Source organism: Arachis hypogaea, chromosome 16, assembly GCF_003086295.3.
Source record: "Arachis hypogaea cultivar Tifrunner chromosome 16, arahy.Tifrunner.gnm2.J5K5, whole genome shotgun sequence".
In the NCBI taxonomy this organism is placed as follows: Eukaryota; Viridiplantae; Streptophyta; class Magnoliopsida; order Fabales; family Fabaceae; genus Arachis; species Arachis hypogaea.
In genome coordinates this window covers 109,491,576-109,519,531 of record NC_092051.1, presented here as the reverse complement: position 1 = coordinate 109,519,531, position 27,956 = coordinate 109,491,576, and the positions used below count along the sequence as shown (strand labels likewise).

General features: G+C 38.6%; 1 non-coding gene across 1 annotated transcript; it reads left to right on the top strand.

Annotated features, from left to right (window-relative positions):
* The first annotated feature begins 6,893 nt into the window (after positions 1 to 6,893).
* Positions 6,894 to 6,997, top strand: LOC112760036 (small nucleolar RNA R71). The gene has a single exon (XR_003180494.1). It is a non-coding gene; the product is annotated as a small nucleolar RNA R71 (small nucleolar RNA).
* The last annotated feature ends 20,959 nt before the right edge of the window (positions 6,998 to 27,956 follow it).

Below are 27,956 nucleotides of genomic sequence, written 5' to 3'. Positions count from 1 at the left end.
TTTGGCCCAGAAACCTTTTCCAAGAGTGGCGTTTAAGTTGTAGTTTAAGCTTAAACTGCAGCTTAAACGCCAGACACTTCCAGTGAGGCCTTTTGTAGAAGCACGTTTAAGCTTCAGTTTAAGGTTAAACTGAAGCTTAAACGTGGAAATGGAAGAAGGTAGCCCTGGAGAGTCATGTAGTCGAACACGTTTAAGCTTCAGTTTAAGGTTAAACTGAAGCTTAAACGTGGAGATGGAAGGGCAGCCCTGGAGGTCGAACACGTTTAACCTCCAGTTTGAGGTTAAACTGGAGGTTAAACGTGGAAAAGGGTGGAGGCATACTGGAGGTCGAACACGTTTAACCTCCAGTTTGAGGTCAAACTGGAGGTTAAACGTGGAAGCTTAGAATGGTGGCCCTGGAGGTGTCGAACACGTTTAACCTCCAGTTTGAGGTCAAACTGGAGGTTAAACGTGGAAATGGAGAGAGCAACCCTGGAGTAGAAAAGCTGTCGAACACGTTTAAGCTCCAGTTTGAGTCAAACTGGAGCTTAAACGTGGAATGGCTCCCTGGTACTCTTCCTGGTTCTGGCGTTTAACCTCCAGTTTGAGGTCAAACTGGAGGTTAAACGTGGAACTCCTCCCTGGGTGGCATACTCATTCTGGCGTTTAACCTCCAGTTTGAGGTCAAACTGGAGGTTAAACTTCAATCCCAGCATTTCTTATCCTTCATGATTTTGGCGTTTAAGCTCCAGTTTAGGCTTAAACTGGAACTTAAACTCCACATGTGATATTCAAGCTTCCTTTATTGATTTTGTTGCTTCCTTGCTTAGCCTCTTCTTCCCTGAAATCATCCAAACAATTGCATCAAAGTCTTGCAAAATTTCATGAGAAATCTTCCATTCATAGCATTTAAGTAATCTAACTAAAACTCATGGAATTTGCATCAAAATCATATTGTTTGGATGGTTCATTACTTTGTTCTTCATTTAACCATTTTTGGTTACTTTAAGCTCAAGAAAATGCATAAAACAACTAAAACTAACAGAAAAATGCTAGTGAAACTAGCCTATGATGCCTTGGCATCACAACACCAAACTTAATACTTGCTTGTCCCTAAGCAAGTCCTGAGTTATTTGAGAAGAAAGTATGAAACAGAAAGCAATTACATTGGCTATATTAGCAAGCATTTGAAGTTCATCAGAAGGGTTTTATGCAGAAAGTTGCAGCATCACTTTTTCATACTTATCAGGTAGGATTATCACTTTTTCATTGCATCCATCAAACATTGCTATGGCCTCTTGTTATTCTTATGTCTTTGGCACTTTTCTCTTCTTTGTTTTTCTTTTCTTTTTCTTAGAGCTTCTTTTGCTCCTTGTTTGCTTAGTGTCATGTGTTGCACAAGCCTTTGGCATTTTCTTTTTCTTATCAGTGCACTACACATATCCACTTTAGGCATTTTAGTTCACATTTCTTCTTGAGACATTGGTGCCCAGCACCTCTTTGTGTGACTAAATGTTTTGTATTTAGGTTGCTCTTGATAATGGACTTTTGGTTGATAATCCCGGGTTAGTTAACCCAAGTTACCAAGTGTTGAAACACTCCTCAGAACCTATTCATCCAAGCATATCCTTAATACATAAACACCACAGGCATTTGTCTCAGAAGTTCAAACCATTGGTACCTAGCTTATTTTCTCAATTTTTTTGCTTTTTGGTTGCCTTTTTCCGTGGCTTTTTCTTTTTCTTTTTCTTTCTTTTTTTCATGGCCAAAGACATTTATTCATCAAGATCCATAGACAATTTTCACTTTCTACATAAAAAATGATAATTCTACACTCTAATTTTAGTGATCTGACTAAACAATCAAGCATGCATACCACCACTTAATTCTACTTGATTTGTCACTAATTTAGCCAAGTTACTTTTGTTCAAACTTTTCTTTTATTTTTGGAAACAGAACAAGCATGGCACGCACTTGTTTAAGAAGGTGAAGTTATATCCAAACATCTAGGCATTCACTTTATTCAAAGCAATTAACAAACACACATACTAAAAAAAACGACTCATAAAAAAAAAAAAAAAAAAACTCCACATAACACTTAAATGACTTATGATGAAAACACGTTCATAAAGACAATTCACCAATTATCATTTGATTATTAAGGAACGAGACCACCTCTTATTTATTGCTTGGTTCTTCTTAATTCTTGGGATCCTGCTTCTTCTTGCTTCCTGCCTCTTTTTGACCACTTGTGCTTCCTTTGTCTTTTCTTATGAGCTTTTTCCAGAATCCCGCCTTTTTCATCGTTTCTTCCACTCCTTTTTCAAGGATCATTGCCTTGTTTATTTCTCCTTCTTTCCTCCCTTTGAAATACTCATCATAAGCTGGGAATGCTGGGTCCATCTTGTGTAGATGTTCCCCTATGTAGTTAAGCTTGATTTGCGAACTGATGTTGTAATCAGCTTGGACTGAGTATCTTGCATTCTGTAAAGTGGTGGCTTCCTTGATTGCCAAGACATTGGCGTCTTGGTGTTGGCATATGTGGCTGAAGGATTCCTGTAAGTGTAAATTTTGTTCCCTTTGCAGATCGAAGAATCTTGATTCAAAGTTCCTTTGCATATCCATCATTTTTAGATGAAAGTCCTCTTGTCTCTCCTGAGACCTCATGTATTGTTGAGACATTCCTTCCATGATTTCCTGCATTCTGCTCATATCCATGGGGTCTCTGGGAATTCGTTGTCTTCTTTCAGGAGTTGCTTGCTCTTCTTGCTCTTCTTCTCTATCTTCTCCTTCCTGTCTTTCTTGTTCTGCTTCTTGCTCGGCTTCCCCTTGTTGCCCTTCTTCATTTCTTCTTCTTGTATGTCTTGGAGGAGTTGGGCCAAGAGTCATTCTGTGTGCAGTTATGGCCAGTCCAGGATATAGCCAATTAGGTCTTTCATCCTCAAGTGGTACTTGGGCATCGATGCATAGTCTAATGATAGTGCTAGGGAAGTGAAGCCAGGATTCAGGGTCACTTTTCTCACTAAACTCTTGTATCTGTTCAGCAATGAGTTTATGAACTTTGATCTCTCCTCCAACCATAATGCAATGTAGCAAGATGGCTCTTTTAGGGACTATTTCTGAAGAGTTTGCAGTGGGTAGGATGGATCTCCTAACTATTGCATACCACCCTTTAGCTTCAGGTGTTAGGTCTCCCCTTCTCAAGACTCTTGGAGCCCCTCTTGTTTTTCTCACCCATTCAGCTCTGATGGCACAAAGGTCTTCAGCAATAGTTGTATAGTCAGGTTCTCCTATCATCCTTTCTTCATAACTTGCTTGGCTGAAATGTATGTTTTTCAGGCCAAGAGTTTTCATGATTGCTTTGGGACTGAAGTCAACTTCCACCCCTCTCACATAGCTTTTGTATGTGGGGTTCTTGGTTTGATCCTCCCTTACTGCATTTGCATAAAACTCTTTCACCAAGTTGATGTTGATTCTAGTGATTGGCTTAGTTAGGAGCTCCCACTTCCTCTTTTTGATCTTTTCCCAAACACCTGGGAACTCATCCTTTTCAAGGTCAAAGGGAACCTCAGCTAGTACCGTTTTAGGTCTCATCCATTCGGCTTGAATCTCATGGAACACTGATCTGTATCTCCATGCATCGAATTCCCTGTTTTCCTCCATTGGTTGCTTGTCTTTTCTTCTTTTGTGGCTAGATGAAGCTGCCATTGGTTTTTTTAGTTTTGGTAAGTGACAAGCTAAAGTTAACAAGGTGAAGCAAGAAGTGTTGTTGGAGGTGTGGTGAGGTTGTTTTCGGCAAGAGATAGTTATGCTATGATGAAGGAAAATGTGTATGAAGGAGAATTGGTGGTGTGGGACTCGTTCCCCAAGTGGTTCTTTATAGTGCCCATGAGTGAAAAATGGACGGCTAGGGTGGTTTGTGAAGGGTGGCTTGATGGTAAATATATGAATTATGGATAAGGACGATTTGCTTTTCATTTTCTTGGAAGTATTCTGGGTGCATTAGGTTGTACATGTAGCTTTCTTTTCTTGCAGAACTTCCTTTTCCCATGTGTTAGTTTCAAAGATTTGTGAATTTTCTTTTTGACCAAGCACGTACCTCCCTTTGTCTTTTTCCTCCATTTTTGTCTTTTCTTTTGTACCTGCACAAACAAACAAATTTGCTATCATTTTTCGGTCCATGTGAATTATGAATAGTATTTGCACATGTAAATCAATGCTTGTCTTTTTGAGCTTATAGCCGTGACTTCTACATGTATGCACACTTATTATTTGGACACCAAACTTAGTGTTTGGTTAAGTCTCCTGATGACATGAAATCCATATTGGTCGTCCTTAATGAGTGTGCATAATTCTAATAAATCATAGTCACCTTGGCTCTTTGATTCTAAACAAAGTTACTACCCTAAGTAATTGAAACCAAAGTATTAAAACATGTGAATGGTATACTTGTCATGAATTTTGAAATCCAGAGGAACTTCTTGCTTTTCATAAACTATGTTCAAAAAGAACACCAAACTTAATGTTTGGTTGTGCACATTGAATGAAAGATGGAATTCAATTTGAGTAAGATTTGGGAGTGCCATCAGGCACACCAAACTTAGAGACCAATTGTAATTTACATGCAAGGTTTAGTGCACTTAATCAATAGTTGTCCTGAGGATTCAAGTTCATGCATAAGAAACCATGCTTTATTAGATGTAAAGCAAAGCACTAAAGATTAAGGATACTAAAAACATGGGTTGCCTCCCATGAAGCGCTTCTTTAACGTCACTAGCTTGACGGTTGTCCCTTGTTAGGGTGGATTGTAGTGCTTGACGTCATCTCCTCTCACTATGAAAACGTCCCCACTTGATTCATTCATGACCTCTAAATGTTCCATAGAAAGAACTTTCCTGATTGTGAACACTTGAGGGAGCTGGGAAGGAATGGTTTTGAGGCCAGGTGGGATTGGCAGATAATGACTTGATATCACCTTATCTCCCGGAGAAAAACCTTCAGTGGGAATTTTCTTGTTTCTCCATCCTCTTGGCAATCTCCCTATCACTCTTCCCTTTCTCTTGAGGATTTTTTCATTGACCTTTATGTCAGGAGGATCCTTCTGATCTGTTTCCACTGATTCTTGTGGCTCTAACTCTTGCAACTCTTGTTTGCCTTCCAATGACTGTTTTAGGGTCTCAGCTGCTGGATTACTTTCCTCCAAACACGGATGGCTACTATCATCTTTAGGCTTTTCAGGTTCTGGTTCAGGCTCAGATGCAGGTTTGAAGACTTTGAAAATGAGCTGTTCATCATGTATTCTCAGAATTAGCTCTCCTTGTTCTACATCTATGAGCGCTCTAGTAGTGGCTAGAAATGGTCTGCCCAGAATGATAGGGTGTAAGTAGCTTTCCTCCATGTCCACAATGACAAAGTCTGTGGGGAAATAATAATCCCCCACTTTCACCAGCACATTTTCAACTACCCCTTCAGCTTGCTTCTGAGTTTTGTCAGCCAGTTGTATGATTACATCAGTGGATCTCACCTCATTCAGTTGTAGCCTCTTCATAAGAGTTAGAGGCATCACATTTATGCTAGCTCCTAGATCACAGAATCCTCTGTCAATTTTTGTTTCCCCTATGATGCAAGGGATATGAAAACTTCCTGGGTCCGTTTTCTTAGAGAGTGTGTCCTTCTTGATGAGAGCACTGCATTCTTTGTTCATTGTTACCGTTTGTCCTCCCTTCAAAACTCTTTTCTTGCTTAACAATTCCTTTAAATACTTGATGTGTGTGGGCATTTGATGAAGAATCTCAAGAAAGGGAATATTGACATGAAGAGAGTTAAATGTCTCTAGAAACCTTGAGTAGGTTTTCCTTTTTTCACCTCCTCCTAACCTCTCAGGAAATGGTGCTTTTGGTTGGTATATTTCCATCATGCCTTTTTGCAGTTCCTTGGCTTGCTCAGTTCCACCTTCTTGCTTAACTTCTTCCACACCTTCCTTCAAGATTTCTGGTTCCTGCTCTGAGGGCCTGATTCCTTCTTCTTCTGAGACTTCCTTCATTATGGTGATGGCTTTGCATTCTTCCCATCTTACTCTCTTTTGTTCCCCTTTAGGATTCTTTTCTGTGTCACTAGGGAACACTGCAGTTGATTTGGGTGCCTGTTGAGATAGCTCTCCTACTTGAGATTCCATCCTTTTGAGTTTTTCACCATGGTTTCTTAAGGTAGTTCTCACATCATCCCTGAAGCTCTTCAATTCAACTATGTCTTGACTCATGGTTGCCATTATTCCTTCTATCCGGTTTAATTGATCTTGAAATTGTTGGTTCGGATTAGGTTGGGTATGTTGATTATTTTGGCCATGATATGGTGGTTGGGAGTAGGTATTTTGTGTGGCTTGGTATGATCTTTGGTTGGAGTTTTGGTATGTGGAATTGTTATGTTGATTGTGGTTGTAAGGTTTATGGTTTTGTGGTTGGGTTTGTTGGTTTCCCCACCCAAAGTTTGGGTGGTTTCTCCAGCCTGGGTTGTAAGTGTTGGAATGTGGATCATATGATTGCCTTTGTTGGTTTCCCACATAGTTAGCCTCATCCCAATCACCTCCTTCAATGCCTACTTCCTCTTGATCTTGTGTGTGTATTGCAGCCACTTGCTTTGTTTCTAATTGCCTGGTAAGCTCTGCTAGTTGCTTGGCAAACACCTTGTTTTGGGCTAGAATTGTATCAACATGGTTCAGCTCCATGACTCCCTTAGTGTTGTGCCTTTCTGATGCATAGTAGTACTCATTCTCAGCCACTGTCTCGATCACTTCAATGGCTTCTTCCACAGTCTTTTTCCTGTTCAATGAACCTCCTGATGAATGGTCTACAGCCTTCCTTGATTCATAAGAGAGCCCATCATAGAAGATGTGCAGTTGCACCCAATCATGGAACATGTTTGGTGGGCATTTCCTTGTCAAGTCCTTGAATCTCTCCCATGCCTCGTAGAGAGTTTCACCATCTTGTTGTCTAAAAGTCTGAACCTCAGATCGAAGCCTATTGACCTTTTGTGGAGGGTAGAAACGTGCCAGAAACTTGCTTTCCACCTCATCCCATGTTGTTAGACTCCCCCTTGGGAATGATTCCAGCCACTTAGCTGCTTTGTCCCTAAGTGAAAATGGGAACAAAAGCAGTTTATAGGCATCTTCCTGGACTCCATTGGACTTCACAGTGTCACAAATTCTCAGGAATTTTGTGAGATGTTGGTTTGGGTCTTCATTAGCACTTCCTCCAAAGGAACAATGATTTTCCACAAGTGATATTAGCTGTGGCTTGAGCTCAAAATTGTTGGCCTGAATGGGTGGTTTCTGGATGCTACTACCACAATTCCCAGAGGTTGGGTTTATGTATGAACTAAGAACCCTCCTCTCAGGAATGGCATCGTTTCCATCAGCTCTCTCATGGTTGTGAACTTCTCTATCCATGTTGAGATCTAAAGCTTCCTCAAAATTGTCCTCAGATTCTCCTTCAGATTCCTCTTCTCCCACTACTCTCTTCCCTCTTGCTTCCCTTCTAAGTCTATGAAGGGTCCTCTCTGGTTCGGTATATGGAGGAGTTGATGTCTCTCCTCTCCTACCTGTCATACAAGAACACAGCTCAAACACAAACAAGTGAAATACTCTTGGTTAATGGAAGAGTATGGTTAGCTCAATTGAGGAATTAATTCAAACAGTTAGTGAGTCAGTGAGTTAGTTGCATGAATTTAAAGGCGTAAAGAAGGAAAGCATGTAACCAAGTGCAGAAATTAAAATTCAACAAGTATCTTGAACAGAATTAACAAAGCAAGAGAAAATTGCTCAATCTAGTTAGCTTCCAATTTGAGAATTGTCAATCGAAAACCAATCCCCGGCAACGGCGCCATAAACTTGATGCGCATAAACTTGTTATGCTACGATTTAGGAAATTGCACGATCGGCAAAATTCCTTCCGGCAAGTGCACCGGTTATCGTCAAGTAAAAACTCACAATAGAGTGAGGTCGAATCCCACAAGGATTGGTTGAATGAGCAATTCGGATTAGAAGTGTGTTCTAGTTGAGCGGAATCAAGGTTGAGATGAGTATTGCGGAATGTAAAATTGGCGGGAAAAGTAAATGACAAGAAATTAAAATGGCTGAATCTTAAATTGCATGAATTAAAGAGCAGAAACTAAATTGCTGAAATTAAAGGGGATGGGGGTGATTGCATGAATTTAATTGCAGGATGTAAAGAAAAAGTGGAAATCAGAATTGGGGAATTCATTGGGTTATAGGAGATATTGAGATCTCCGAATCAAAACATGTTTATCTCTTCCTCAACCAATGCGTTCATTGAATTTTGCTTGGCAATCTTATATGATTGGATCCCAATTCCTTGGCTCACCAATGCTCTCTAAAAACAAACAAATTCCCAATCCCTTGGTTTAAATGTTCATAAGAAGAGATGATGCTTGATCACTGATTATACCACACAATTTCATGAACCACAATTTGGTAGGATTACATGTCACAATATCCATCCAAACCCCAATCCAATCCACTGTGAGAAAGCTTCTCTAGCATGAATCCTCCATTCCTTTCCCAAGGCTCCGAAGGATTCCAAGTATGAGTAGTTTCTTTCCCAAGACAACTACTCAATGGAATTAGATCGAGAAGCTTTCTAACAAAATTCAAGAGAAAAGATTGAAGAAGAAGATAAACTATTATTGATTCATTGAATTACAATAGAGCTCCCTAACCCAATGAAAGGGGGTTTAGTGAATCATAGCTCTGAATTCAATTACAAAGGAAAGGAAAACTAGCTAAAAGTGAAAGTAAACGTCCTATCTAACTTAACTTCTATCCTATTTATACACTTTCTATATTGAGCTTCAGTTGTGCTTCTTGGGCTTTGAGGCCTCTCCTTGCTTTCCTTTTGCCTTGGGTTTATGATCCATAATCTTGATGAGGTTGTTGATCCAAATCCTGTAACATTTATTGAGCCAACTTAGTGATAATCAAATAATGACACATGACTCAATAAATTGAGATTTCAAACTCATCAATCCTTCAGGCCCAATCCCATAAACCATGATATTCAATTGGGTTTCATACCAAAGTAAGTTTAAGTTAATATTTGTGCTCAAAGACTAACTTAAATCACAATATTTTTGGCCCAGAAACCTTTTCCAAGAGTGGCGTTTAAGTTGTAGTTTAAGCTTAAACTGCAGCTTAAACGCCAGACACTTCCAGTGAGGCCTTTTGTAGAAGCACGTTTAAGCTTCAGTTTAAGGTTAAACTGAAGCTTAAACGTGGAAATGGAAGAAGGTAGCCCTGGAGAGTCATGTAGTCGAACACGTTTAAGCTTCAGTTTAAGGTTAAACTGAAGCTTAAACGTGGAGATGGAAGGGCAGCCCTGGAGGTCGAACACGTTTAACCTCCAGTTTGAGGTTAAACTGGAGGTTAAACGTGGAAAAGGGTGGAGGCATACTGGAGGTCGAACACGTTTAACCTCCAGTTTGAGGTCAAACTGGAGGTTAAACGTGGAAGCTTAGAATGGTGGCCCTGGAGGTGTCGAACACGTTTAACCTCCAGTTTGAGGTCAAACTGGAGGTTAAACGTGGAAATGGAGAGAGCAACCCTGGAGTAGAAAAGCTGTCGAACACGTTTAAGCTCCAGTTTGAGTCAAACTGGAGCTTAAACGTGGAATGGCTCCCTGGTACTCTTCCTGGTTCTGGCATTTAACCTCCAGTTTGAGGTCAAACTAGAGGTTAAACGTGGAACTCCTCCCTGGGTGGCATACTCATTCTGGCGTTTAACCTCCAGTTTGAGGTCAAACTGGAGGTTAAACTTCAATCCCAGCATTTCTTATCCTTCATGATTTTGGCGTTTAAGCTCCAGTTTAGGCTTAAACTGGAACTTAAACTCCACATGTGATATTCAAGCTTCCTTTATTGATTTTGTTGCTTCCTTGCTTAGCCTCTTCTTCCCTGAAATCATCCAAACAATTGCATCAAAGTCTTGCAAAATTTCATGAGAAATCTTCCATTCATAGCATTTAAGTAATCTAACTAAAACTCATGGAATTTGCATCAAAATCATATTGTTTGGATGGTTCATTACTTTGTTCTTCATTTAACCATTTTTGGTTACTTTAAGCTCAAGAAAATGCATAAAACAACTAAAACTAACAGAAAAATGCTAGTGAAACTAGCCTATGATGCCTTGGCATCACAACGTTAGTTACACTAACGTGGGCACTAACGTGGAAGGAAGGAAAGCCCCAACGTTAGTGAGAAAAGTTAGTGGCATTAACTTTGAAGAAAGGAAATGGAGCCAATGTTAGTGACACTTAACATTATCACTAACGTTGGACAAAGCTCATAAGTGGCCACGTTAGTTGTCACGTTAACTTAGTTAACGTGGCCTCTAACGTTAAGAAGTAAAGGGGAAGCCAACGTTAGTGACATTCAACTTTATCACTAACATTGGCCAAGTCACAATAAGCCACGTTAACTCCCACGTTAACCTAGTTAAGGTGGAAGCTAACGTGAAGAAACAAGGTGGTCGACAACGTTAGTGACACCAAACATTGTCACTAACGTTGGAAGGAACCCACACAAGTCCCAATAAGCCACGTTAACTTCCACGTTAACCTAGTTAAGGTGGAAGCTAACGTGAAGAAACAAGGTGGTCGACAACGTTAGTGACACCAAACATTGTCACTAACGTTGGAAGGAACCCACACAAGTCCCAATAAGCCATGTTAACTTCCACGTTAACCTAGTTAACGTGGAAGCTAACGTGAAGAAGGGAGGTGATCGCCAACGTTAGTGACACCCAACATTGTCACTAACGTTGGAATGAGCCCACACAAGCCACTATGAGCCACATTAACTCCCACGTTAACTTAGTTAACGTGGTGGTAGTTAACGTGGGCAAAAGTCCCACCTGGCAGCCTGACCATGCCTTCTTCAAACATGCATAACTTGAGCCACAAAGCTCCAAATGAGGTGATTACAGTGGCATTGGAAAGTAGGATTCCAGAGCTTTCCAAGCATATATGGAACTACATGGTTGACACTAAATTTAAGGGAGAAAACCTACCCCAAAAGTGCAATGATGAATATGGTATCAACCTGTATTAAGGCCAACTGACCTCTTCACCTTCCAAGAAGTGTAACTCGAGTTATAGAGCTCCAAATGATGTGATTCCAAAGTCATTGGAAACTAGACATCCAGGACTTTCGAAGAATATATATTAGTACAGGGTGGACACTAAGTTTAAGCTCCAGAAACTGGCAATAATGAAGCCCTGATCGCTAGCGTTATCGGCACTCAAGTTTTCCAGTAACGCACGCAACTATGCCAGTGATCATGTCCACTTCAAAGGAGCATAACTTGAGATACAAAGGTTCAATTGAGGTGATTCTAATTGCGTTAGAAAGCTGACATTCAGAGCTTTCCAACGATATATAATACTCTATAGTGGGCATGAAATTGGAGCACAAACAAGAGGCATCTTTTAAGCCCCAAAAACACCAACTGGGCAGCAAGTGCAACGTTAGCCACAATAACTTTAGCACTAACGCTACACTTGTAGCGTTAGTGTGGCTAACTTTAGCACTAACTTTTGCACCTGGACCTCAACTTGACTCACTCTCTCTCAAGTCCACTTCAAAGCTCAAGCAAGCAAGCCCACAATTGTCAACCAATCAAGACCACAAGAAGCATCTAGAATAGGAAATTTCATTTAATTGTAATTTGTTTTTAATTTCATTTTGTAATTTAGGAGAGTCTATATAAAGGCCTTAGTCTTTACATTGAAAGCAATCGGGGAGGATTCTGGATCCTGGAATGGGGGATTGAAGAGGGGTCTTCGGACTCCCTCCCCTCACACACTTTTCCTTCTCTTTCTTTTAGTTGTAATTTTCATTTATGAATGTTGAATTTTCAATTTCAGTTTGAATCTTCATCTTTACTTTTCTGCACTTTCTTTCTTTTCTATTTTTGTAGAGCAATGATCAACTAACTCTTTACATTGGGTTAGAGAGCTCTATTGTGATTCAATGGATTAAGTGTAGTTCTTATTCTTCTTCTTCTTTCTTTCCTCTTGATTTTACTAGAGGGCTTTCGATCTTCATCCAATTGGGTAGTTATCTTGGAAAAGAAACTATTCATACTTGGATCTCTTCTGAACCTTGAAAGAGGAATGAAGAGATCATGCTAGAAATGCTTTCTCATCCTGGACCAAATTGGGTGTGGATGGATATGTGACTATAATCCTTCCAACACTTGATTTGGGAAATGCATGTGGTATAATCAGTGACCATACTTCATCTCTTCTCATGAGCAATTGACCAAGGAATTGGCTATTGATCAAGATTTGAGAGATCGAATTACAAGGAATTGTAATTCGATCACTTAAGATTGCCAAGGAGATCAATGAATGCATTGATTGAGGAAGAGATGAGAATGAACTTGATCTGGAGGATTGCAATATCTCTTGATCCTAATGTTCATTTTATTTTTAGTTCTTACATTTACTTTTCTTGCCATTTTACTTTTCTGCACTTTATTGCTTTCTTTACTTTTATGCCATTTACATTCCCTTGTTGCTTATCACTCCAATCTGATTCGTCTAACTAGGATAATCAATTAACCATTGATTGCTTAATCCGTTAATCTCTGTGGGATTCCACCTCACTCTTTTGTGAGTTATTACTTGACGACAGTTCGGTACACTTGCCGAAGGGAGATTTGTTGAGAGACAAGTTTTCCGTGCATCATAGGCATATTATACATTTAGGGAAATTGCAAGCAATCAAAGCAAACAAGCATATAAGAGATGCATATGATCAATGCCTTACCTATTGGCTCGTGATATCACTTGTCGGTCCATGAATGCCAACTCGACACATCCTTTCGGATGTCGCCTTTCTGCCACGTCCGAGGATATAGCGCCTGACACGCTTTTGTATCGTTATGTGGAAATAGTGCTTGGCACACTTGCATGCTCCAAGGATATAGTGCCTGGTACACTTTTGCGGCAGAAAAGGAAAACAACAATAACATATGGTTCATCATAAATCGTTTCAGGAATATAGTGCCTGGCACAGTATAATTCCAAGGATATAGTGCCTGGCACACTGTCCACATCCAAGAAGTCCACAACCTCAAATCATCATCTGTCATCACCATTTTCCCATCTCAATAGACTTTCAATTATCAAGTCTTAACATTCCAAGGATATACTGCCTGACACATTCTCCTTCAACATCTATCAAGCTCATCATAACCATCATCAGTTCTTAATTCCACAAGTTACCATCCACTCACAAGTTCTCAAACCATTGCCAATAAAACACTTCACTAGTTCACCCACAACTTCAGAAGTCTAAGTCTTTGTCTTCTAAACTCATACAGAAAATTACTAATTCGGCTTACTAACCCATCTCTATTAGTTTTAAGGTCTAATTACTAGTTAGCAATCTTAAACATTAGATAAAGAAGTTTGGAAAGCTAGAGAACCCTTGAAAAATGAAGAAAAATCATTTTTAAACAAAACAGGGACTATGTGTACGCACACCCCTGCCATGCATACACATAGGGTTAAAAAAAGTATGCCTGCATACGCATACAATACGTCCGCGTATGCATGCATAGGGCCACGTACGCATGAGAGCCTGGCGGAGACGCACGCCCACGTATGGGAGTGCCCGCGTTTGCATGCCATCCCAAATTTGCAAAATTCTATAAGGTTGCAGAAATCCGTTGTAAACACCAAAATTTTAAATATTCATAACTTCCTGTACAAAATTCTATTTTTCTCAAACTTTATATCAATTTAAAGATATTTAAATGAACTTTGATTTAAAATAAATTTCAACCAATTTCGAAAACAGAAGTTCAAGTTATGATCCCTCAAAGTTCATCAAAAACTGGTTTTTACCAAATTCAACAAAATTCTCTAGTTTCTAAAACTTCAAATCAAAACCAAAACAAATACAGCCAAAATCAACACAAATGTTGATACCAATATTTCTCAACCATATCCCATCATTTACTGTTAAAGCCATTTAATCCTCACTAACTTACTTAGATTTCAACCTCCTCGCTTCCTCAACTCAATCAAAATCCAAGCTCACCATCACCACCAATTGTTAACAGCACCAACCACAATATTCCATACTCATTGTCATCATTAACATTCATAATCAAACATAAACAATCACTATCCCAGTCCATCAACATCATCATAAACATCAATAATAATCAAATATCATCAACACGAATAATCTCCAACAATCACCATCACCCACAAAAATTAATAACCACCAACAATTAACATCAATCCATCATCATATTAGAATCCACCACAATCATACCTCAACATATACATTTTATTCAATTTCCATCATCATGCATATACCATAAACATAGTTCAAACAACCACATATCCAATTCAATCCTATCCTATGGTTCACTAGCCTAAGTTTCCAGAAACATTACATATTACATAAAGGAAACCGAAACCTTACCTTGACCGATTTTCATACAACTCAAAATATCAAGCTCAAACTCAAAGCTGCAAAACCATGAAGCTCACTCCAACAAACACCATACCTCAATCTAACATCATATAACAAACAAAAACATCACTAGGGCTAACCCAAAACATCAAACCACAAGAGTTTGAAGAGACTTACCTTACCCAACGAGATTAGCGGCAAAACCCAACAATATTCCAATGCTAGATCACTCCTAATAATCAAAATCACAAAATCTACTCAAGAACTAAAATAAAAAATACAAAAATGCTAGGGTAGAAAACTGGAGCATGAGTTTAGAGTTCTTTCCGAAAAAGCTTAGTTAGAAATGATGGGCTCAGCAAGAACTTCACATGGCCTCAAACAGCTTGTGAATCAGAGCTCCGTAGCTCAAGCTATGGCCAACAGAAGAAGAAGGTGAATAGTGCAAACCCTCACCTCCACTCTTCTCACTTCAGCAGCACCCCTTTCTTGGTTTAGGGCTAAAAATGAGCTGAAATGCACATTAGTTTAGGGCTAGAAATGAGCTGAAATGACCTCAAAGCACCCAAAGAGCTTTTCAAAGATTTCTAGCAATATAATAGTCCATACTTTGCTTCGGATTATAAGGCCTAAAAATGGCATCCAACGCCAGCTTCCTGCCCCCCTTCCAGGCATCCAGCATCCAAAGAGTAGAGCCCATCATCTAAAGGCCCAAAGAGGACCCCCTAGCTGGCGTTTCATGCCCAAGAGACCTCATAGCACGTGGATCTCATCAAAACTCAGCCCAAACACTCACCAAGTGGTCCCCAGAAGGGAATTTTAGCACTAAAAAGATTGTTTTACCCTTACTAGTTATCTGTTTAGTATTTAAAGTGTATTTTACATGATTTTTGAACAGATCATACACCATTCAGCCCTATTTTCTTTTTTACTTTGTTTTTACTTTCAGTATGAGTTTCTAAACCTCCTAGGTTGAGGGGAGGAGCTCTGCTGAGTCTCATGAATTAATAAAAGTACTATTGTTTCTTCTTCGATCCGTGTCTGATCTATCTCTAAGATGTATATTCCGATCTTCATAGTGGTGAGCAGGATGATCTGATAAATTAGCTCTATTCATCACATCAAGATGGACATGCCTGACAAACACCCGGGTCTACTTGGGTTCGTGTAAGTACTTGGAAGAAAAGCACGAGCCAATAGCTATGTTTATACATCTCTCAGACGGTTAATTCACGATTTCATTGGGGACTTCTCGAGACACCAGTTCAGCCGATTTCCTAGGAGATTAGGGTCTCCGCGTTTGATAAACCACTAATGGTTTATCTTGTGCTTAATTGAGTGGATTTTATCAACTCTTTACCCACTTATTCATAATATTTGCATGGTTTTATATTTCCTTCCTGATTTTGTGCTATGATTGAAAACATGCTTCTTTGATCTTATAATTGCTTATTATTGATCCTCTCTTATTACCATTAGATGCCTTGATATGTGTGTTAAGTGCTTTCAGAGATTATAGGGCAGGAATGGCTTGGAGGATGGAAAAGAAGCATGCAAAAGTGGAAGGAATACAAGAAGTTGGAGAAATTGCTAAGCTGTCCAGCCTGACCTCTTCGCACTCAAACAGCTATAACTTTAGCTACAGAGGTCCAAACGACGCGGTTCCAGTAGCGTTGGAAAGCTAACGTCCGAGGCTTCCATTTGATATATAATATGCCATAGTTTCCCTGATGCTAGGAGACGCGACTGCGTGCTCCATGCGGCTGCGTTGCAGTGACGGAAATCAGCGTGTTTGAATTCTTCTCCAGCGATTTTCGGGCTATTTTCGACCCAGTTCGCGGCCCAGAAAACACAGATTAGAGGCTATAAAGTGGGGGATTACATCCATTCATAGACAGGCTTTCATATTCACAATTTTAGGAGTAGATGTAGTTTTTAGAGAGAGAGGTTCTCTCCTCTCTCTTAGGATTTAGGACTTCTCTTAGTTTTAGGAGTGACTCTCAATCCCAGGTTCAATGTTCTTTTACTTTATATTTATCTCTTACTTTCAGATACTTTAATGCTTATACTAGTTATGTTGCCTATTTGGCTTATGCTACATTCACGTTATGATTTTCTTTGAATTAATATTATTTGAGGTATTTCAGTTATTATTGCTTTCTTTTATTTACATGATTATTGCTTCCCATCTGAATGCATTTTTATTCCAGTAGATTTACTTTTCCCCTTTTGGTTTTGGTTAAGAAATCAGTAACTCAGGAGTTATCCAATTCAACAGCATAATTGATAATTGCTATCTTGCCAATTGAGTTGAACTTCAATAATCCCAATCTTTTCTTAGGAAATAAATAGGATTCGAAGATCAAACCAATTTGTCCCTTGACTTTCCTTTGCTTTAGTAAAGGTCAACTAAGTGGAATTAAGATTCAACTTTCATTATTATTCATAAGGATAACTAAGTCTGGACTTCCAATTTCTTATACCTTGCCAAGAGATTTTATTATTATTATTTTATTTTACTTGTCATATAACATATTCCCTCTTTACTACCAAACCCCGAATTTACAATCTTCATAACCAATAATAAGAACATACTTCCTTGCAATTCCTTGAGAAGACGACCCGAGGTTTAAATACTCGGTTATCAATTTTAAAGGGGTTTGTTACTTGTGACAACAAAACGTTTGTACGAAGGGATTTCTGTCGGTTTAGAGACTATATCTACAACGCGAATGTTTTTATGAAATTCTTTACTAGCAAAAATCCTAACGTCAAAATGGCGCCGTTGCCGGGGAATTGCAAACGTGTGCCTTATTATTGGTTATTGTAAATATTTTAAAAAAAATTTTCAGATTTTTATTTTAAAACTTTTATCTTATCTTATCTTATTTTTCAAAATTCAATTTTTTTAAAAAAAAATAATCTCTTTTTCAAAATATTTTCTTTTTAGTTTTTGTTTTTATTTTCTCTCACTACTATAAACTCTCTTGGCTATGAGTCTGGTTACAATTATGTTGCAGGAAGAAGAAATTACAATGAGAACAGGCATCAAGGTTGGAACAATCAAAGATGGGAGGAGCCGCAAGGATTTGATCAACCCTCATGGCAACAACCACCTCCAATGGACTATCAACACAGCTTTGAACTGCCATACTCACAAGCCACCTACAACCATTCACCTCCATATGACCCTAACCCGTATCCACCATACCAACCACCTTATGAGCCAAATGAACCATACACAGAACCACCACCTTTCTAACACAACTACTCTCATGAACCAGCACCTTAATATTCACCATCTCCATATCATTATCAAGATGAACCACCTTCCTATTATGAACCCTCTCTCCCAACCAATGAATCCTCACATCTACCCCAACCTTCAATGGATGACAGACTTCATGTTATTCTTCAAAGGCAAGAAATGATGAATAAGAGTGTGCAAAATTTCGCGGCCGCCTTCGGCGAGTTAATAAATATAATAGCTTCCCAATATCTGAGCACTCAAAGAACTCCCATGGCTACATGTGGAGAATCAAAAGAAGAGCAAAGCATGAAGGAAACACTAGAAACTTCGGTGGACAATGAGGAACATGGCTTTGTATTGGAACAAGTGGAGGAAGCCATAATAGTTGCAGAGGAAGAAGTGGTTGAAGACTTAGGAGATGCTGAACCTCCATGGGAAAGTCAGGTTATAAAACCTCCTTCCAAGGCGATTGAAATTGATGCTGAGGAGGGTGTACAACCTCCAAGGCATATCACAGTTGAAGACTTGGAAGAGGTTGATCAAGAGATGGAGATTCAAGAAGAAGAAGCACAACCTCCCATGCCCTTGGAAAGCAATGAAGAGGTGATTGAATTGGAAGAAAGCTACCAAGAGGAAGAGGTTGAAATTGAAGAAGCTTGCAAAGAGGTGGTAATTATCAGAGAAGAGCACAAGGAAGTGGAGCTTGCAATTTCATTAAAAACACCTCCCCCTAAGTTGCCATCATCCTTCACAACATTCAAGTGGGTAAAATTCATATCCCTTAGCTTTCTAATTCCACTTGAATATGGGCTACTGGAGACGGATGGTCAACTTAGAGCTCTTTGTGGCATTAAGAGTAAGAGAAAGATGGTCAGTGGTAAGAATTGTCCTGCAAGGTTCATTATGGTTGGAAGCTTTAAGTTTAAACGCAAAGGTTGGTGTAGCGCTCAACTGAATGGGTCTAGGAAGTTGGTTGGCTGGCCACTTTAGTGAGAATTCAGATTGCTTGTCACCCAGATGGAATCATGATGATCAACAAGAAGACGGGTGCAAAAGCAAGGTTTGGGATCCTGGAATCTGCTCTGACATCCAACACCCCGGGAGCCTAAGAATCTGTTTGAAGCTGCTCAAAGGCTTTACGTGCCTAGTTTGGGATCCCGGAGGCTATTGGAATTACAAACATTGGTGGAGATTCCTGGATGAGTTCAAACACAAGCTACCATAACAGGAAGCTCATCAAATGTCCAACTTAAGGACTTTAACTAAAAGTGCTAGGTGGGAGACAACCCACCATGGTATGATCGTTTCTTTTTCAATTTTATTTCATGCTGTTTGTTTTTATTTTATTTTAATTTTCATTGAACCTGAAAATTTTCATAGCATTCACATTAAGCATTGCATTCTGCATATTGCATTAAAAAAAAAAGGGATTTTCGCACGTCGACGCGATAGCGTCGCCGACGCGTCCGCGTCGTATGTGCATTTGGAAGAAAATGATGTTGAACAGAGAGTCACGCGAAAGCGTGGCTGGAGGCGCGCTAATGGCACAAATTGATCCACGCGACCACGTCGCTGATGCGGCCGCGTCATTTGCAAAATAGCTTCCCCACGCATCCGCGTCACCCACACGACCGCGTGGCCCTGTAAATCGACGTAGCAAGGGTGTATGGCCGAAAGTTGAGCTGGAATTGGGCTGGACCCGTGCTAGCAGCACAAGCCCTGCCATGCGAACGCGTCACCCACGCGTCCGCGTCATACTGGAAATAAGGCCACCCGCGCGATCGCGTCGACCACGCGACCGCGTCACCTTGGATTTTGGCAATACCAAGTTTCGAACAGAGAGTTGTGCGACCGCGAGGCTGCACTCGCGCCACTAGCACAAATCAAGTCACGCGATCGCGTGCCCCACGCGTCCGCGTCGCCTGACCTTATTGCGCACCACGCGACCGCGTCACCCACGCGACCGCGTCGCCAGCGTCGCAGAACCTATCCAGATTAGTGCCAATTTTCTTATCTTTTCTTCTCTAATCCTAATTTCTTCTATCTTTTCTTCTTTCTTCTTTCTTTCTTACTTTATTTCTTTCCCTTCTCATTCTTCTTATCTTTTATTTTATTTTATTTATTTGCATACTTTCATTCATTATATATTTTTATTTTTTCTAAATTTATTATTTTACCATTGGTGTTCAAATGTTCTTATTCAACTGTTACATCTTTTCTGGTATTATCTTAGTGCTTATGACTTGTTTTATTCTGATTGGGTAACATTATTTAAATCAATGCTAATTTTTTTATGATACTTGCACATTCACTTGCATTGACATGAACTTATATTGATATTTTCATTACCCACACACCTCCCCTTTGCTGCATATTCTGCACCACTGGCATGCCATGGCTTCTATTGTTTTCTCACTTGCATGTTGTAGCTACCATGTAAATGAGACCCTTATCATTTGGCATTAACCCAACCTTACTTCATTTATTTTCTTATCTTTATTATTGGGTTACCTTTCTTCCCTTTTTCTTTCAGGATGGCCACCCGGAAGGGAACCGGAAGACGTTTACATGGGGAGCCAGATAAGTCCATCTGCACATTCCTTAGAGAAAAGCAACAGCTGAAACAACCCGTCCACCTGCAAATCTCTGCATGCACCGAGGACAATGCAATCTTTAAGTGTGGGGAGGTCGATACCGATCTCCATAGGTTAGTACCTTTCTGTTTCAACACCAATGTTTAAATTTTCTTTGTTAAATTAGTTGTTGCATTTGCATATTTAATTGCATGTTTATTTGATTTTGTGCATTTAGTTACTACTTGGTTGAAGTAATATTTTCTTTTTCAAGAAATTTTTATAGTATTTCACTAATTTAAATTGAAAAATTTTTGTTAAATTTGCTTGAAGTTGTATTTGGAACATGGTTTTTGAGCTAAAGAACACAACCTGTGAGATTTGAGCTTATTTATATGGTTACATTATTTAACCATAAATTTTTATTCTTGTGTGTTTTCTTCTCTATGATTTTAATCTATATTTTATTCCAATCTATATGTCCATTATTTAGTGTATTTACATGCTTGCATATGATTGAGGCCATTATTTGATTTTAGCTCACTTATCCCAAATAAGCCTACCCTTTAAATCACCCTTGTCAGCCACTTTGAGCCTTTTAATCCCCATTTGTTCTATATTTTACCACATCACTAGCCTTAAGCGAAAAATAAATTAATTATCCCAATTGAATCTTTGGTTACCTTAAGATAGAGATTGTGTATCAACTAAGTGTGGGGAAATTGTGGGAACATAGGTTAATAAAGGAATGTAACATATTTCTAATTTATTAGAATATTAAGAATTTGGGAACCTACTCATGAAAAACCAAAATAGAAAAATAATAGAAAATCCATGTGTATTGATAAGTTATGTTTATTTCTCTACAAAAAAAATAAAATAAAAAAATAAAAATAAAAAAATAAAAATAAAAAAATAAGCAAATAAATAAGGGGACAAAATTACCCCAATGCTAAGTTAATGAAAATATCAATGCACATGTGACAAAGTAAAGAAATATCAAAAATTTGGTACATGAGTATGGGAATCATACAAAAGTGGGAATTATGGGTAGCTAGGTATGATTTAAAGTTATATAGAGTATATGTATGTTAGGTGAAAGCTTAAGTTAATTAAAGATTCAAATTATAAAGCTCACTTAGCCATATATATACCTTTACCCTTACCTTAGCCCCATTACAACCTTGAAAAAGACCTCATGATGTTTGCATTTGTATGCTAAATATTTGTTGATTGGTGAGATGAAGAACAAAGTTTAGAAAGCATGATTAGAGGAGAGCAGAGTGATTGACCCTAAACACTTGAGAGTTAGAGTGATATACACTACCAGTGAGGGTTCAGTGCATGATTCTATGTTCCCTGCTTTCATGAGCTATCTTCTTACAAGTTCACTTGTCTTTTATTGTATAATTTGAATTAGTGAAGTCTGATTTATGTTTGTCTTGAAAAGCTTATTTAATTTTGACCAAGTAGGTAGAAACATTTTGCATGTAGTTGCATTCATACAGATAGGTTGCATTTCATACATTCTCCTCTTCATTCCTTTATAGCTTCTCTTGAGTTTAGCATGAGGACATGCTAGTGTTTAAGTGTGGGGAGGTTGATAAACCACTATTTTATGGTTTATCTTGTGCTCAATTGAGTGGATTTTATCAACTCTTTACCCACTTATTCATAATATTTGCATGGTTTTATATTTCCTTCCTGATTTTGTGCTATGATTGAAAAATGCTTCTTTGATCTTATAATTGCTTATTATTAATCCTCTCTTATTACCATTAGATGCCTTGATATGTGTGTTAAGTGCTTTCAGAGATTATAGGGCAGGAATGGCTTGGAGGATGGAAAAGAAGCATGCAAAAGTGGAAGGAATACAAGAAGTTGGAGAAATTGCTAAGCTGTCCAGCCTGACCTCTTCGCACTCAAACGACTATAACGTTAGCTACAGAGGTCCAAACGATGCGGTTCTAGTTGCGTTGGAAAGCTAACGTCCGAGGCTTCGATTTGATATATAATATGCCATAGTTTTCCTGACGCTAGGCGACGCGACTGAGTGCTCTATGCGGCCGCGTCGCAGTGACGGAAATCAGCGTGTTTGAATTCTTCTCCAGCGATTTCCGGGCTGTTTTCGACCCAGTTCGCGGCCCAGAAAACACAGATTAGAGGCTATAAAGTGGGGGATTGCATCCATTCATAGACAGGCTTTCACATTCACAATTTTAGGAGTAGATGTAGTTTTTAGAGAGAGAGGTTCTCTCCTCCCTCTTTGGATTTAGGACTTCTCTTAGTTTTAGGAGTGACTCTCAATCCCAGGTTCAATGTTCTTTTACTTTATATTTATCTCTTACTTTCAGATACTTTAATGCTTATACTAGTTATGTTGCCTATTTGGCTTATGCTACATTCACGTTATGATTTTCTTTGAATTAATATTATTTGAGGTATTTCAGTTATTATTGCTTTCTTTTATTTACATGATTATTGCTTCCCATCTGAAGGCATTTTTATTCCAGTAGATTTACTTTTTCCCTTTTGGTTTTGGTTAAGAAATCAGTAACTCAGGAGTTATCCAATTCAACAGCATAATTGATAATTGCTATCTTGCCAATTGAGTTAAACTTCAATAATCCCAATCTTTTCTTAGGAAATAAATAGGATTCGAAGATCAAACCAATTTGTCCCTTGACTTTCCTTTGCTTTAGTAAAGGTCAACTAAGTGGAATTAAGATTCAACTTTTATTATTATTCATAAGGATAACTAAGTCTAGACTTCCAATTTCTTATACCTTGCCAAGAGATTTTATTATTATTATTTTATTTTACTTGTCATATAACATATTCCCTCCTTACTTCCAAAACCCCCAATTTATAATCTTCATAACCAATAATAAGAACATACTTCCCTACAATTCCTTGAGAAGACGACCCGAGGTTTAAATACTCGGTTATCAATTTTAAAGGGGTTTGTTACTTGTGACAACCAAAACGTTTGTACGAAGGGATTTCTGTCGGTTTAGAGACTATATCTACAACGCGAATGTTTTTATGAAATTCTTTATTGGAAAAAATCCTAACGTTAGCGTTATAGGCTAGAATCCAACGAAGCAATGTTCTCTGATCCGGAAGATTCGACCTTGTTTGTGGCGTTTTGAGTAGGATCGCCAAGAGAATGGATTGCTATGCGCTTGACCCTTCGTCAGATTGAGTAACCACGGCCAATGGCCATGACCGTGTTCAACCTGTAGTAGAGGAGATTAATGACCACGGGCACTGGCTATGATCACTTATAGCCTGCCATAGAAGAAGATCATTCACAAGCAAGGAAGACAGTAGTACCAGAGTTAATCCAGAAAGACAAAGCAACTCCAACTCTCAACTCTATTCCCAGCATATAATTCCTAATAGCTAATCCAATTGGTTTTACCCCTTTCAACATTTATGACATTTAATCAATCAACATACAATCAACGAACTTTTGATTCCGCCTGACTAAGACCTGCAAGACAACCATAGCTTGCTTCAAGCCATAATCCTCATGGGATCGACCCTGACTCGCTCAGGTATTACTTGGATGACACAATACACTTGCTGGTACTGCTGCTATACGAAATAGTGTGGGTTTTGCGTACACGCGCACCACAAACCATAACTAGTAAAACTCGAACTCAGCATCTAAATATCATTTATCTCAGTCTCTACCTGGAGCAAGTGAATTCACTTTATTGCGTCTACCCAGGGTTCTCGAATTATCTCATTTATTAACCATCATCATAATTCAATCATACCATCAAGTCTTCTCAACAAGAACAGCCCTCAGCGTCAACCGACACCAGCATGAGGGACTTCTCAATTGTACAAACACAAGTAATATAGACAAGTCATACACAATTAATGTACAAGTAGAACAAGTAGCATATAGTCAGGTAACATAGCATATGGGATTCAACAATCCAAAACAAATAGGCAAAACCCAAACAAGTCAAACATATGCAAATGATGAATGTCTGCCCTATGGTTGATGATATAATCTGTCGGTTATAAAGCCAACCCGACATGTCCTGGTAGCTAACCATTGGACAGTCCCTGCGAGCGCGCATCCCCAAGCACAAAATCATAACCAATAAAATAAAATATCCATGGGGAAGAGCTCATCTGGAAAGTTCTAAGTGTCCGGCCACATCTTACGACGCAGGGTCAACAGAATCTCGGATCTCAACCTGGAGCAAGTGGAGCCGACCCACTGCATCTACCCAAGAAAATTCGAAACTCAGATAGTTTCACATACCTTAAATCAACCTCAACTTGGAGCAAGTGGGGGCTAACCACTGCATCTACCCTAGGAGTCTCAAACCATACCCGGAGCAAGTAGAATCACTCCAATGTATCTACCCAGGCAGGTATATCTCACTATGTCCCAGAGCAAGCAGAATCACTCCACTGCATCTACCCAGGCAGGTGTATCATAAATCAGGATCATATTTAACATCAATCTCATAATCGTTATCCCTTTCATTAACAATCTCATAATCATCATCATTTCTCTTTGTTAGTCTCATAACCATCATCCTTCCCATTAATAATTTCATCATCATCATCATCATCACTCTCGCTAACCATCTCATAATCATCATTATTTTTACGATTCATCATCAATTTTCCCCTTATTTCATCCCCAAGTTATCACCTTTCCTAGCTTCTTCTCATTACTAGGCATACCATTCCAATTCAGGACTAAAAGAATGAAACTAGGGCTTAGAAGTTCAAAATTTGGTTTTAAAATCAAAAACTCATATTTGTTGAAAACAGGGTCACGCCTATGCATAGGTCACGCGTACGCGTGAGCGCCTAAAATTCTGGGTCACGCGTACGCGTGGATGCGCATTTGGACCAAGATGCGTACGCATAGACCTCCTTGTGTACGTATGCGAACCAGGCAGAAACGACTGGTCGCGTACGAGGAAATTTGCGTACGCAAAACTCTCGATCCATGCGTATGCGAGGGCCACGCGTACGTGTGGGTGCACATTTTTGCCCATTGCGTGCGCGTGTAGGATGTATGCGTACGCATACAATGCAGCAGCACCAAAAAGCTGCTAAGTGTTAAAAACCAATTTTTGATCCCAATTTTCAAAGCTTCATAACTTTTTCTATAAAATTTTTTTTCAACCATTCTTGAACCATTGGAAAGATCGTTGAATGAACTTTCATAAAAATCTAACTTTGAAGAATTTCCAACTCTGAGGTCTGAGTTATGAACCGCCGAAGTTGGTCAAAAATAAGTTTTTTTTTTACCTAAAAACAGAAATCTCCAATTTTTCCAAGGTTCACAAGCCAAATTCATTTTCACTCATCAAATTGACCACAACCCAACCACATTCATATATTTACACTCAACCAAATCCAAACCTACCTCATCTACATAATTTTACCTAAAACTATCAAATTCCACATCACCTCAATTCTTCAAACCTTATTATTCAATAATTAACCCAATTATTCACACATTCAATATCTAAAATCCATCGCATTTCTTATATCATCACACAATACACACATCAACTCATATTCCTTACCTCTTCCGGCCTCCGGCCCAAAGTTCACGGCCTCAGGCCCAACGTACATTCAATTTAACATAAGAAATTCATTAACATATCATCATTATCCAATTTCTCAATTTCACAACATACCAAATATACCCATTCACACAAATATCATTTCAAATAATTTATTTCCACATCATAATATCTATACACATAAATTCCAATCAAGGCTCACAATCCAAACCTAATCTTAGGGGCATCTAGCCTAGAAATTCATATGACACCACACAGTACTTAAATGAAACTTAAACCGTACCTCTTGTGGTACAACAATTTGATCCTTCCTTGTAAATTTTCCACCAAGCAGTAGCTCCAAGCTTCACCAAGAGTTCCACCACCCAATTCAAGTTCTCAAAGTATGCCAAACTCACCCAACAACACTAACATAACCAATTTCATATATATATTACTCTAGGATTTACAAAATCTCATAAATCACAAGGGTTGGAGGATTATTACCTTAACCAATGAAAATAGTTGATGAAACTCATGAATAGCTCATACTAAAGTACCCCTAAACAACCAAAATCACAAGATTTCTCAAACCCAAAGCCAAAACACGTTTTCAGAGGAAAAATTAAAATTGGGTAGAGTAGAAAGAAATAATCACTACAATACCTAGATAGAATCGAAAAGGACGAGAAGAGCGATGTGTGGCCACAAACGGCTCATCGATTGGAGCTTCGTAGCTCAAGTTATGGTGATTTGAAGTATTAGGGAGCTAGGGTTTCTCTCTTCTCATCTCACTCTTTTCAATTCAGCAACAAACACACGAAATGAGAATTATGGTGGCTGAATGGCTTTAAGTTAGGGTTTATATATGTTGGGCTTGGGCCCAACTTGGGCTCAGTTCACATATATGGCCCGTTTGTCCCATTTTTGGGGCAAAACCTTTAAGATTAGCGTTTTAAATGTGCGTTTAATTATTTTTACCTTCTCAATTACAACTTTTAAGTTTTTACTACGCGTTTTTACGCAGAAAACTATGTTTTTCGACTCAGAAAAATCAAATGAATCGAAATATCATATTTAAATTATCAAATTCTGATTGCTAAATTTTCTAACCATGTTCGCTCATATTTGATTTATTATTTAATTAATTACGGTTTGACCAGATTTTACATTAAACACCAAACTTTAAACATTCATAAGTTCCTCTACAAAATTCTGTTTTTCTCAAACTTTATATCAATTTAAAGATCTTTAAATGAACTTTGATTTAAGATAAATTTCAACCAATTTCAAAAAGAGAAGCTCAAGTTATGATCCCTCAAAGTTCACCAAAAACTGGTTTTTACCAAATTCAACAAAATTCTCTAGTTTCAAAAACTTCAAATCTAAACCAAAACAAATACACCCAAAACCAACACAAATCCTTATACTAATATTTCTCAACCATCTCCCATCATTCACTATTAAAATCATTTAATCCTCACTAACTTACTTAGATTTTTATTAACCTCCTCGCTTCCTCAACTCAATCGAAATAAAAGCTTACCATCACCACCAATTGTTAACAATACCAGCCACAATATTCCATACTCATTATCATCATTAACATTCATGATCAAACCTAAACAATCACTATCCCAGTCCATCAACATCATCACAAACATCAATAATCATCAAATATCATCAACACCAATAATCTCCAACAATCACCATCACCCAAAAAAATCAATAACCACCAACAATTAACATCAATCCATCATCATATTAGAATCCACCACAACCATACCTCAATATATACATTTTTCTCAATCTCCATCATCATGCATATACCACAAACATAGTTTAAACAACCACATATCCAATTTAATCCTATCATATGGTTCTCTAGCCTAAGTTTCTAGAAACATTACATATTACATAAAGGAAACCAAAATCATACCTTGGCAGATTCCCATGCAACTCAAACAACCAAGCTCAAACTCAAAGCTCCAAAACTATCAAGCTCACTCCAATAAACACCATACTCAATCTAACATCATATAATATACAAAAATATCACTAGGGATAACCCAAAATATCAACTACAAGAGTTGAAGA